Source organism: Formica exsecta, unplaced genomic scaffold, assembly GCF_003651465.1.
Source record: "Formica exsecta isolate Colony F162 unplaced genomic scaffold, ASM365146v1 scaffold26, whole genome shotgun sequence".
NCBI lineage: Eukaryota > Metazoa > Arthropoda > Insecta > Hymenoptera > Formicidae > Formica > Formica exsecta.
In genome coordinates, this window is record NW_021849866.1 from 3,132,921 (window position 1) to 3,143,068 (window position 10,148).

At 37.3% G+C, this 10,148-nt stretch overlaps 2 protein-coding genes across 3 annotated transcripts in view; one reads left to right on the forward strand and one right to left on the reverse strand.

The window, feature by feature from the left end:
- The window catches only part of LOC115236795 (synapsin), a 54,664-nt gene that overhangs the window by 7,861 nt on the left and 36,655 nt on the right, over nucleotides 1-10,148 (reverse strand). The gene's annotated exons all lie outside the window — the stretch shown is intronic.
- Nucleotides 128-10,148, forward strand: part of LOC115236749 (metalloproteinase inhibitor 4) — a 34,773-nt gene continuing 24,752 nt past the window's right edge. For both annotated transcript variants that reach the window (XM_029809411.1, XM_029809407.1), the window contains exon 1: nucleotides 128-586. The gene's annotated coding sequence lies outside the window, so the exon portion shown is untranslated. The remainder of the gene's footprint in view (nucleotides 587-10,148) is intronic.

Here is a 10,148-nt window from a genome sequence, read left to right on the forward strand (position 1 = left end):
AAGAGAGCGAAAGAGAGACTACGATGTGGACCGACAGGGAAAGCAATGGGGAGGGAGGGACAGGCAGAGAGCACGAGCCAGGAACGACGTGTGTGAGTAAGAACGTAGGAAGGAACGAGAACCCGGCGTGTCGCTCGCGCTTGCATTGCTTTTCGAAGCTCGCGCGCGATCGGTCGCTCGTGCGTGCAAACAGACGTGCGTGCGTGCGTACGTGTGCGTACGGTGGCAGCTCGCGAGACAGCGCAACGCGTAAGAGAAAAAGAAAGAGAATCTCTTTTTCGCGCTCTCTCGCGCGTTCTTTTTCTCTCTTTTTGACCAATGTCATCTCGTGATCGGGGTAACTTCTTATCGTGTGCGCGAGAAAACGACCGACTCCTCGAGATCGAATCTCCGCGGAAAAACGCGAGTGCCTCTCGTTTTCTAGTATCGATCGATCCCGCGGCTTATTTGATTCAGAATTATAACGCCCGTTGAACTGTGAGAGAGATCTCGAAAGCGGAGAAGAGACTGTGGGGAAAGGCGGAAGAGGTAAAGCGGAAAGTCTGTACGGGCGAAAGGATCAAGAAGAGGTCAACCGGGGAGAAAGGTAAACTGTGCACTGCATTGTCAGATTTCCATCGCAAATATGTTTGCAATACAGTCCTTTCGGTTGTAACTTCCGGATGAATGCATCGTGGATGATAGAGACAAACTATTCGCTTTGACTTCAATTTGTGCGAAATGAAATCCGTATAATCCGATTATAGAATTGAGAGATATAAGCTTGAAATTCATATCTCTCTCTGTAAGCGATTGTTTGCGAAAATATCTGATAGAAAACAGAACTATTGGAGAAACGAAAATATTATTTTAAAAATACGTGCGAACATATAAGAGAAAAATATGATTAGAACGCAATCCTCTTATTTAAATAGATATATCTTTTGGCAGCTAATTCAGTTATTTAAGCAGCGAGAGAGTGACATTAAAAATATGTAACAGAATTATTAATATTTCTTTTCAATAATATATTGATTTTTATGAATGAGAGAAACAGTATTATGTAAATGTTTTTATTGCATTATTCTTGCATTTGCAGAAAGTTTTTTTTTTTGTTGAATAAAAAAGATTTTGCGCGCGCACGAAATATCTTAATAAAATTTAAAAAATATATTTATTAATTTTGTTCAAAATTTAATGAACGAAGTTATAATATAAATCAGACAAACCATAAGATCAGACAAGCTGTACGGATCAAATGATTGGTGGAGGTAAAACGCGGCACCCGACCAGATTGAATAAATAGAACTTCTGAATGTGTGTGGTCAAACATGTCGATCTATAAAGGATTAAACCGAGACTCCTGTACGAAATAGTACTTCGAATCCACATAGTAAATATAGAACATATAGCGATAATTAATATCAACAAGATCGATGAAAAAAAGCTTTGAAAATATTAGATGCAATTATCTAATCGTATTTGTGTGCGTGTGTGTAAATATGTCTAAAGGAACGTAATGTGGAAAGAAAATATTTCAGACGGCCTGGGACGGTGTTCTTCCAAAATAAAATCCTCGTCGTTTAATTTAAGATTAACTCCGAGATCTCTGCCGTATCTTTACACGAGATGCATAAATAATGACGTCATCAGCAATTACAATTTGCAACACATATGTTCATCGTGTGAGTAATGATACAACATCTTATAAACGCGCGCTTATGGCTAATGAATATCGCGAGGATTGTTTTCCAGCGCAATTGGTATTATTAGAAAACATTTAAATCCCATCAGTCAGTGTGTAAAATGATGAAAAACATTAAAGAGCACATGTGCACGATGCATCATTGTAAATTTTCCTTTTGCGTGAGATAACAACCTCTGACGTTGATGAATGATCATCAATGATTATCACAGACATTATGTACATAAAATCTTTCGTCCATGGATTAAAATCATCATGCATGTAATAATTAGAGTCACGCGTTTTGAATCGCAGAAATTGCGCCGTCTTACAATCTATGCAATTATTCCGCTAGCCTGTGATAAGCTGAAATTGAATTGTGCCGTTGATGACGCTGTCGATTTGCGCCTAAGTTTAGTCCGCTTCTGGGAAAGCAATTTCAATAAACGGGACGTAGGAAAATATGAGAGCGCACGTTCTCGAGACTGCCTCTACGAGTTAGCCCTACTCCTAAGTACATATGTACTTCTCTGCTTACAACGAGTTAACGATCGATTCTCTCACGTGAGTCGTAGGTGACTATTTTCCTGGCAACGGTTCTAGCCGGCGTAGCATCCAAAATAACGTGTCGAGCATTTCGTGTCGCACGAGGTGCAATAAAAGAGGATTGTTTAACTGCCGAGGAATAAAGCACGCACACGAACATGTTTTATCTAAAATGTCTCTTCAGAGACAATTTTAATTTCATCGATCTCAAAGAGATATACATTCTTTTTCAATTGTTAAATCAAAAAATATATTTATATTTCTCATTGTTTTAACGAAAAAATATTTTTACGACATAATATTATTTTTCACGCCGATTTTTCATTTTTAAACTTTAGTAAAAAATATTATTTCTCGTCACGACTGAATTATTTACGAGACAATCTTCTAGCAACCCGACGAGATGAGTTCTCAGATGCTCGGCACGACACACTGACATATCGACCTTCGCATATTTCGTTCAATAAGGCAATAAGTGCATCGTGCGTAAATACTCCGGAGCCTGTTCGATCGATGAAGAAGAGTGTATACTCTCCGAAACATGGATTAAATAATTACTGTATTCCATTCACGCAATCGCGTCGAATCATGATCGTCGATTTTCGTGACGGCGTGATCAGCTCATTGTGCGATTACACGAGAAGGATATAATTCATTTCGTTGTATAGCGCATGTTAGAGCCAGGCGTAATCAGGCGCGAGCCGTATCGCCGTGTATAATATTACGTTTATTACGCGTTACTCCGATATAAATTGGCCCGTGTGGCGCCAACCAGCCGACCACCACATACATGCCGCACGCATATTCGGCGTGTTCGTATCATAGGTATCGTGTAGGTACCTCTTTGCGCGTCTTATTCCCTTTCAAGGAAATAAAAGGGGACAGACGGGCGGTTTCTCTCATGATCCTCCCAGATTAGAGCCGCGGATCGAGTATTTATAATCGCGGTACGCCTCGCGATTGCGCAGGTATACGGGAACATGCGAGGAATGCACTTCGGCAATCATTTCAGAACTGCAATCGTCAAAATCACGAATGACGGCGAAATATATATCTCGAGGTAATATTCACCTTGCCGTCGATACGGTATAACTTTTATCCTCAGTTTTTTTAACGACTCGGTTATCGATTTTCAATAGCCTTTGATATTTATATTCATGTCTCTTGATATCTCGCACGCTTTTATTATTCTGTTTCTAATATTTCATGCTATACAAAAAAAAAGTTTTTATTCACACATACATCTTTTTATTTTAATTAATTGATTTCTTCCGCTTTAAGATCATTAAATGACATTATATATAGTCTATTTATATGCTATTTTTTCTTATTTATTAAATCCGCCGTACAAGCGGTGCAAAGTATTTTCTTGTCACAGTGGAGCTCTCTCTCTCTCTCTATTTAACACGCGATCGTGCGTATGAGCGTTGTCTGACAAATCACGTTTGTCGGAAGCTGGCTTGCATCCAGTATCTGGCAATAGATGCAACTCGAGATTGAGATGCAACATCTCGTTGAAATAGCAATACCCTTAATTCAATATCCATTTAGAATTTCAATAATGTTTGCCTTATCGGCGTAATTAATCACGCTAATCACCAAGTCACGATTGTGTCGAACGACATTGTGTATGAACGGTACTAATTACTGTTTGAATCTGAAGTTCTTTATCGCGCCAGATAATTTCCGTCGCTCCATTCACAACAGTTATATTCTGAGATTGTAGACTGCACCTCGCCGGCGAGCGATATTTTACCGAGATAAAAGCGCCGATCATTATGCCGGAGATATTGATCGCACGGAGAAGGATCCCACGCGCCGCGTAATAAAACAACCATAATGGTTCGCGCCCATGACGATCAGTCGACGTGTCCGAGCATAGAATTAATATCCTCTCCCCGATAATGAAGTGAGAATAAACGGTGTCGCGTAAAGTTGCGCGTCCTGTGCGTCTTTTTACCCGGAAATATCGCGGAGAACTATAGTTCCCACAACAATTAACCATAGTTCAAGAACCTTCGCGCGGTATGCGTCCGCTAATGAGTAGACAGAGGAGTCTGTAAGGAAGAAAATCGTCGAAATCGAAGGTCAAAAGCAAGTTTATCGAAACTAACGAAGAACTGAACACTTGAAGAGCCGTTTAAAAATTAAAACACTGACATTCGGGACTAGCGTACTACATGTAATAATAACGATAACAATAACATAAATTAATCGACATAAAAGTATTTATGTAAAGTAATTAAATCCATTCTGCAATAATTGTCATGTGAATCGATGAATAAATTAGAAAATTTTTAGAATTGCAGTATTAAAGCTTTTTTTAGTCGACGCAAAAATGGAATAAATTATTTTTATATTAAAATTCTTTATATTATCATTTTATATTTAAAAACAAAATTTTCTATTACTTAGCCTGATAGCGTATCAAGATGCAAAAGGTATTCTGTTTAATAAGATATCAGAGATGTTGTAGAGTTTATACACTGAATGTATAATATATGGCAATTAATCTATTTCTATGTATATTGAACCAAGTAAACAAGTTCTGTTTGCCACGAAAACACATATTCCTTCATGTATCGACCTATCACGATTTCCTATTCAAACACCGACCATATATAAATATACGAAATAAAAAAAAGCGAATTCCCAATAAACATACACTGCGATAAAATATGCCTGAATCAAGTGTAATTCTCGTAACATGAAGTGATCGTGTCGTAAGGTGTGAGGAAATCTTGAAAGTGATTACAAGATGTTAAGTAGCTATTAACACGAGTATCATAAAACGTCGAGATCGCGTTGAATTAAATCATTGCATCGTTCATTAAATCTCAAAGAAAAGACACAGTAGTGTGTCATGATTAAATAATAAATATATGATATTCGTGTATTATACACGAACAATTCAGCATATAATAAATTACGCGCGTTTGTGAATTATTATTGTAGTTTATTGTTAGACATGTACGTGATTATACGTACGTGTAATTCTTTTATAGCCGTGAGTTATGGAGCCACGACTTGTTGCCTACAGTACCGTTAATATTCCCGAAGGTGCGGACAGTTTCTATGTGTACGTAAGATGAATCTTCGCGCAGTTCAATGTGTTGCACGCGATCGCGCAAAATATTAATAAATATCCGCCGGGCATCCGCTCAAGCATTATCAAAGATCAACTATGGGAGTGATAGGACAAGATTCTCTTATAATCGAGTTCCTCATTAAATAGTTAACGGGTCCTGCTGCAACTAAACTCTGCATGCAGCTGAATCTAATAAATTCTATTCCATGTATAAGAACGATATAATCTCGTTACAACTTCGTGTGACTACAAATTGAGTTTGTGTATCTATAAGCACTGAACTGTTGCGGGTATCGGTCCGGAATTAACTTAATCGTTGTGGAACGACAATATGCACCAGACACGTTCCGTTAGCAATTAAGACTATTCGTATATTTCTGGACACAACTATCGGCTAACAATAGACATCTCGTAATATTTTCCAACTCAATTCCCAGTTTGTACATCATGTATTTTTGCATATCGGCAATCAAATTAAAAAATTCACGATACTCTAGAGTCATATTGTAATTCAATTAATTTTAGATATATGCTATTTTATACATTTTGAAGATAAAAAATTATCGGGCAACAACAATGTAATCTGGAAAATTAAAATTTAAAATTTGAAAATTTCATAATACATCATTTTCAATTCAATCCCTAACTATATTTTTGCATATCGACGATCAAAGTTTACAGTCTTTTTAAATTATATATTATGTAATTATATTAATTAAACTTTATATACATTTCAGAGAGATGGATAATTAATTTGTAAGAATTTAATGCTATTATAACACCGAGGAATTTCTCTGTAATATCATAATATATATTCTACACATACTATACAATGATGTGCGCGGTACGTGTCGCGAAAATTCATAGAGTACCCCGAGGACACATTATAACTCGCCTCGTAGTGGCCTTGCCTAAAAGTTGCTGTGGCTTACGAAATACCACGTGGCATCGCGCACCGGGGTGTGGTCCCTCTTCGCGTTTTCTCTCGTTACATCATCGCGAATATACACGGTTGGTCTAGTTATGCACTCTCCGTGTTGATTGACATTCTTAAATCTCGTTCTTCTGCATCGTGCATGATTTCATCCTTTCACGCGAATGCGAGGAATCTTCTTTCCATGAACTAGGTTGTGTTATCTCATGGCGGAATTTAATCGGCATTCTCGCTTATTACCCGGCAGCTTCGCCGGAAGGCGAAGATTGATTGCATTACGCCGATATCTCTTGAATGTCGTAGCCTCCTCATTTATCGATGCTTATTAATCGAATAAAACTTTTATCAGATTGGTATAGAGAATCTGTATAATTATTGATTTTATAATAATTATAGAAAGAATGATGTAGAAAGGCGTAACCAAAGGCGTATTGGAAATCGAAGTTTGACAACAACAGCGCTTAAAAGCCTCTCTCTTGAGATACACATATATACTTGCAATGACATTAGCTTGTCTTGTTCTGAATGAAATAAAACACCGTTCTTTTAATGGCACATATTTGCATTTACCGTGCGTCACATGTGTATGGTTACTGATTGCCCGTTTTGTTTCTATAATTACTTGGATATATGCCCAAGGCCCGATATTGGGCGTAGTATTTTGATGCTATAGCGTACGTCATACGTTACGGAGTATCATCACGCACAGTAATCCATTAAATAATGTGTTATATAAAGCAAATAATTACTTGTATTATCGCATTAAGATCCATATCTTTTATTAGCCATGACATAATTGAAATATATCATGAATCTTCTATCATAAAGATACCAAGACATCGCACAATTGCACGATTTGCGAACTCACGTTTAAACTACACATAAAAATTATGAAGATGCATCTGTTTTAAATTAGAATAGAAAATATGAATCAAACATTGTGGTGCCTTTAATTATATTATTTCTGGTAATATTATTACACTACAGAAATTGCATGATATTATAATTACACCCCTTTAAAAATTAAAAATTAAGAAATAGATTAAATTATTTAAAACCTCATTATATTTCCTAGGAAAAAAAGAAAATAATTTTTATGATCTAAGTGTGCGTATGTACGCTTTTAAGATAAGGAGAATTTACAACCGTACGTACATTATCTCGTTATGTACACAGAACGAGCCACTATTCTGTATGATAATTTCGAGTACGCGGAAGACCTTCGCTCGTTTCTTGCGATTTTAGGGTGTCTTTTTGCGACGCGTGTCAAATGATACCGCGCGTCGGCGGTTCTTGAAAGCCAGCAACGACGTCTGCCGCGTTCTTTCGTGACCTAACTAATGCGTAGCTTTACTACGCATGACTCAGCGGCCAACAATCTCATTCACCGAAGAACGAGAATCGCGATAAGCGCGCATAAAACACTTTCGCAACGTCGCTTCCGAGAAGAGGAAAATTTCTAGGATGGGAAAGCGTTTTGCTAATTGGAGCCATTCGTTAATCGCGCGATATCTCGTTACTTCCTCTCCTCTTCGCGGCGATATGAAGACTTTTACTATGCGTAATAGAAAGCATGTGATACGACCAGTATCCAGCTGAGAATCGAGAAAGTTGAGACTCGAAATTGATTGTTGAGAGTTTAAGAAAATTGAGAATATTGAAAGTTGAAACTTCAATATCGAAACTTGCAGTTTAAAGTATTAAAGTTTGAGAGTTAGATATTAAAAGTTGAAAATTAAGAGTTAACATCTGAGAAAGAAGTACGCGTTTGAAAGAAGAAGTACGCCGAGCGTTACACTGATGTGAGCTAAAAGCTGAAATTCGAGAATATATACGGACGAAATCGGGCTCGAAATTATTGTGTGTTTAGGTTTCCTTGGTGAAATCAGTCACGCAAATAGTATACGTGCGTCAATGGTGTTTTGGATTGCTTTCCATCGCCCACTCGTTCTCGTACTTAGAAACGGTCGCAACGCAGAATGCATGGCGCGTCGTGCGCCCGAGAATGATCTCATCTGCTATTGCCACGGATTTATGGAGTCTCAGTGGGTGGCTGATAGCTCTGTTTCGAAAAATGCTCGATGAAACTTATCCCGATACGGCGTTCGATCGAGGTATCAATATCAATTATACGACACGGAACCGTCATCGCTCATTGAATCTCGTCGTTCGCTCCGTTGTCGGTCATACTCGCACTATTTCCGCGAAGCGGGGCTGTAAAATTATATTAGAAATGATGCACGATGCTGATTCGCGCGATTTATGAATTGCCGATGTGTGGGATCTTATCGCCGGTTTTAGAAGCGACCATTGATCAATCCGCGGTGACGTTGTGATTTATGCCCCATCACGACTTTAGCATCATTTGAATGAAGAAGAACCCATCTGGGAGTCCTTCGCGCAGTTACTTCACACACATCGCTCTTTGGCCCTAACCGACATACTAAAAGGGGACGTTTATTTCTAGTGAATGCCGATTCACATCTTTAATTAAATTTTTTAATAAATTTTTGTATTTACAACATTGTTCTTATCTAGAGTATTGTTAAAAGAATGAAAACAGAATTTTAAACAACATTTATGTGCTAAATGATATTGTCGGCTCGATTGCTTTGATCTTAACCAAGTTTCTAAAATATAGGACATATATAATGAGAGAGGGGGTTGTTAATCTACCGTTACATTCCACAAGACACCAATAGGACAGATGACCGCTCTATTTTCTCTTCTTGACGATATAAATAGATTCTTCGATACTCTCTTCGTGACTCGAAACTTGGCTGTTGTGTTTCGAGTAAGCTTCTTATTTCTCTTTTTCTTAGTGCCAGTGAAAAATATCTAGCCGTCTATTCTAGTGCTGTCAACTGCTTTATATATTTCCGCGCGTATTTTACGATATTCGAATTTCACTGGGAAATTCTGGCGTGTCAACACGTTGTATCGAGATACCAAATTTCTTGATGGTAGGATTTACATTACATTTGCATAAATTGTTCACTGCATGAAAGTAAAATATCAATATACGTTTTTTTAATACTTTCTATCGAAATCAAGATTAATATAAAATATCAATTTTATCTAATAAAAGTATTAATATGCTGCCAGTTTCTGTTCTAAATAATTTTTTAATGTATTTTTTCATATTTTGTTAAATTTTAAAATACTAATTTTGAAGATAAAATTATTAAAATATTTTAGAAAAGCGAAACTTTAATATCTTGATGGTTTCGTGATACGATTAGCATCTCTTTCGGCGTCGACTTTGTATCTGTCTTATCAAATCGCGAGACGCTCCAGATTTACTTCACAAGAATGCCGACATTCTCGGAATGAGAGGAGGATGGCAAATTCCTCCGAGCATCCGATGCAGTTGTAGCAGCCAACTCCTTCTTGGTGGCTGACCACAATTTAAATGCCGAGAAAGAATAAACTCACACACAGGTTGCGGTTGCGTGACCTCGCACGGGTGAAAATTACAATTTCATGTAATTTGTTGATGCGGACGCGTTTAATTATTCCCCCGCTAAACGAATGCGCATAAATGCATGAAAGTGATTAACGTCCCAGAATAGATGCTTTTTGCGTATTCCTTGTGTAACACGGGCAACTTTAAAAGTATTCAAGCACTGTTCTCATTAGCAATTAGGACAGATAGTAGTCGACCGCAATCCGATTAGTGTCTATTGTCTCTCTACTCAAATTCTACACGAAAACTCACATAGAATAGCTTGAAATGAGATCATAAGTCGATTTTTCCTGATTTATAATGATGCATATAAATACCAAATTTTAGAAAAATCTTAATAATAAAAATTTTTGCCCGATATATATAATTATTATATATATTTATGAATATAAAATTGAAGAAGATATGTTTCGACTGTGAACCAGTTTTAACAATCAATGATGTAAAAAAG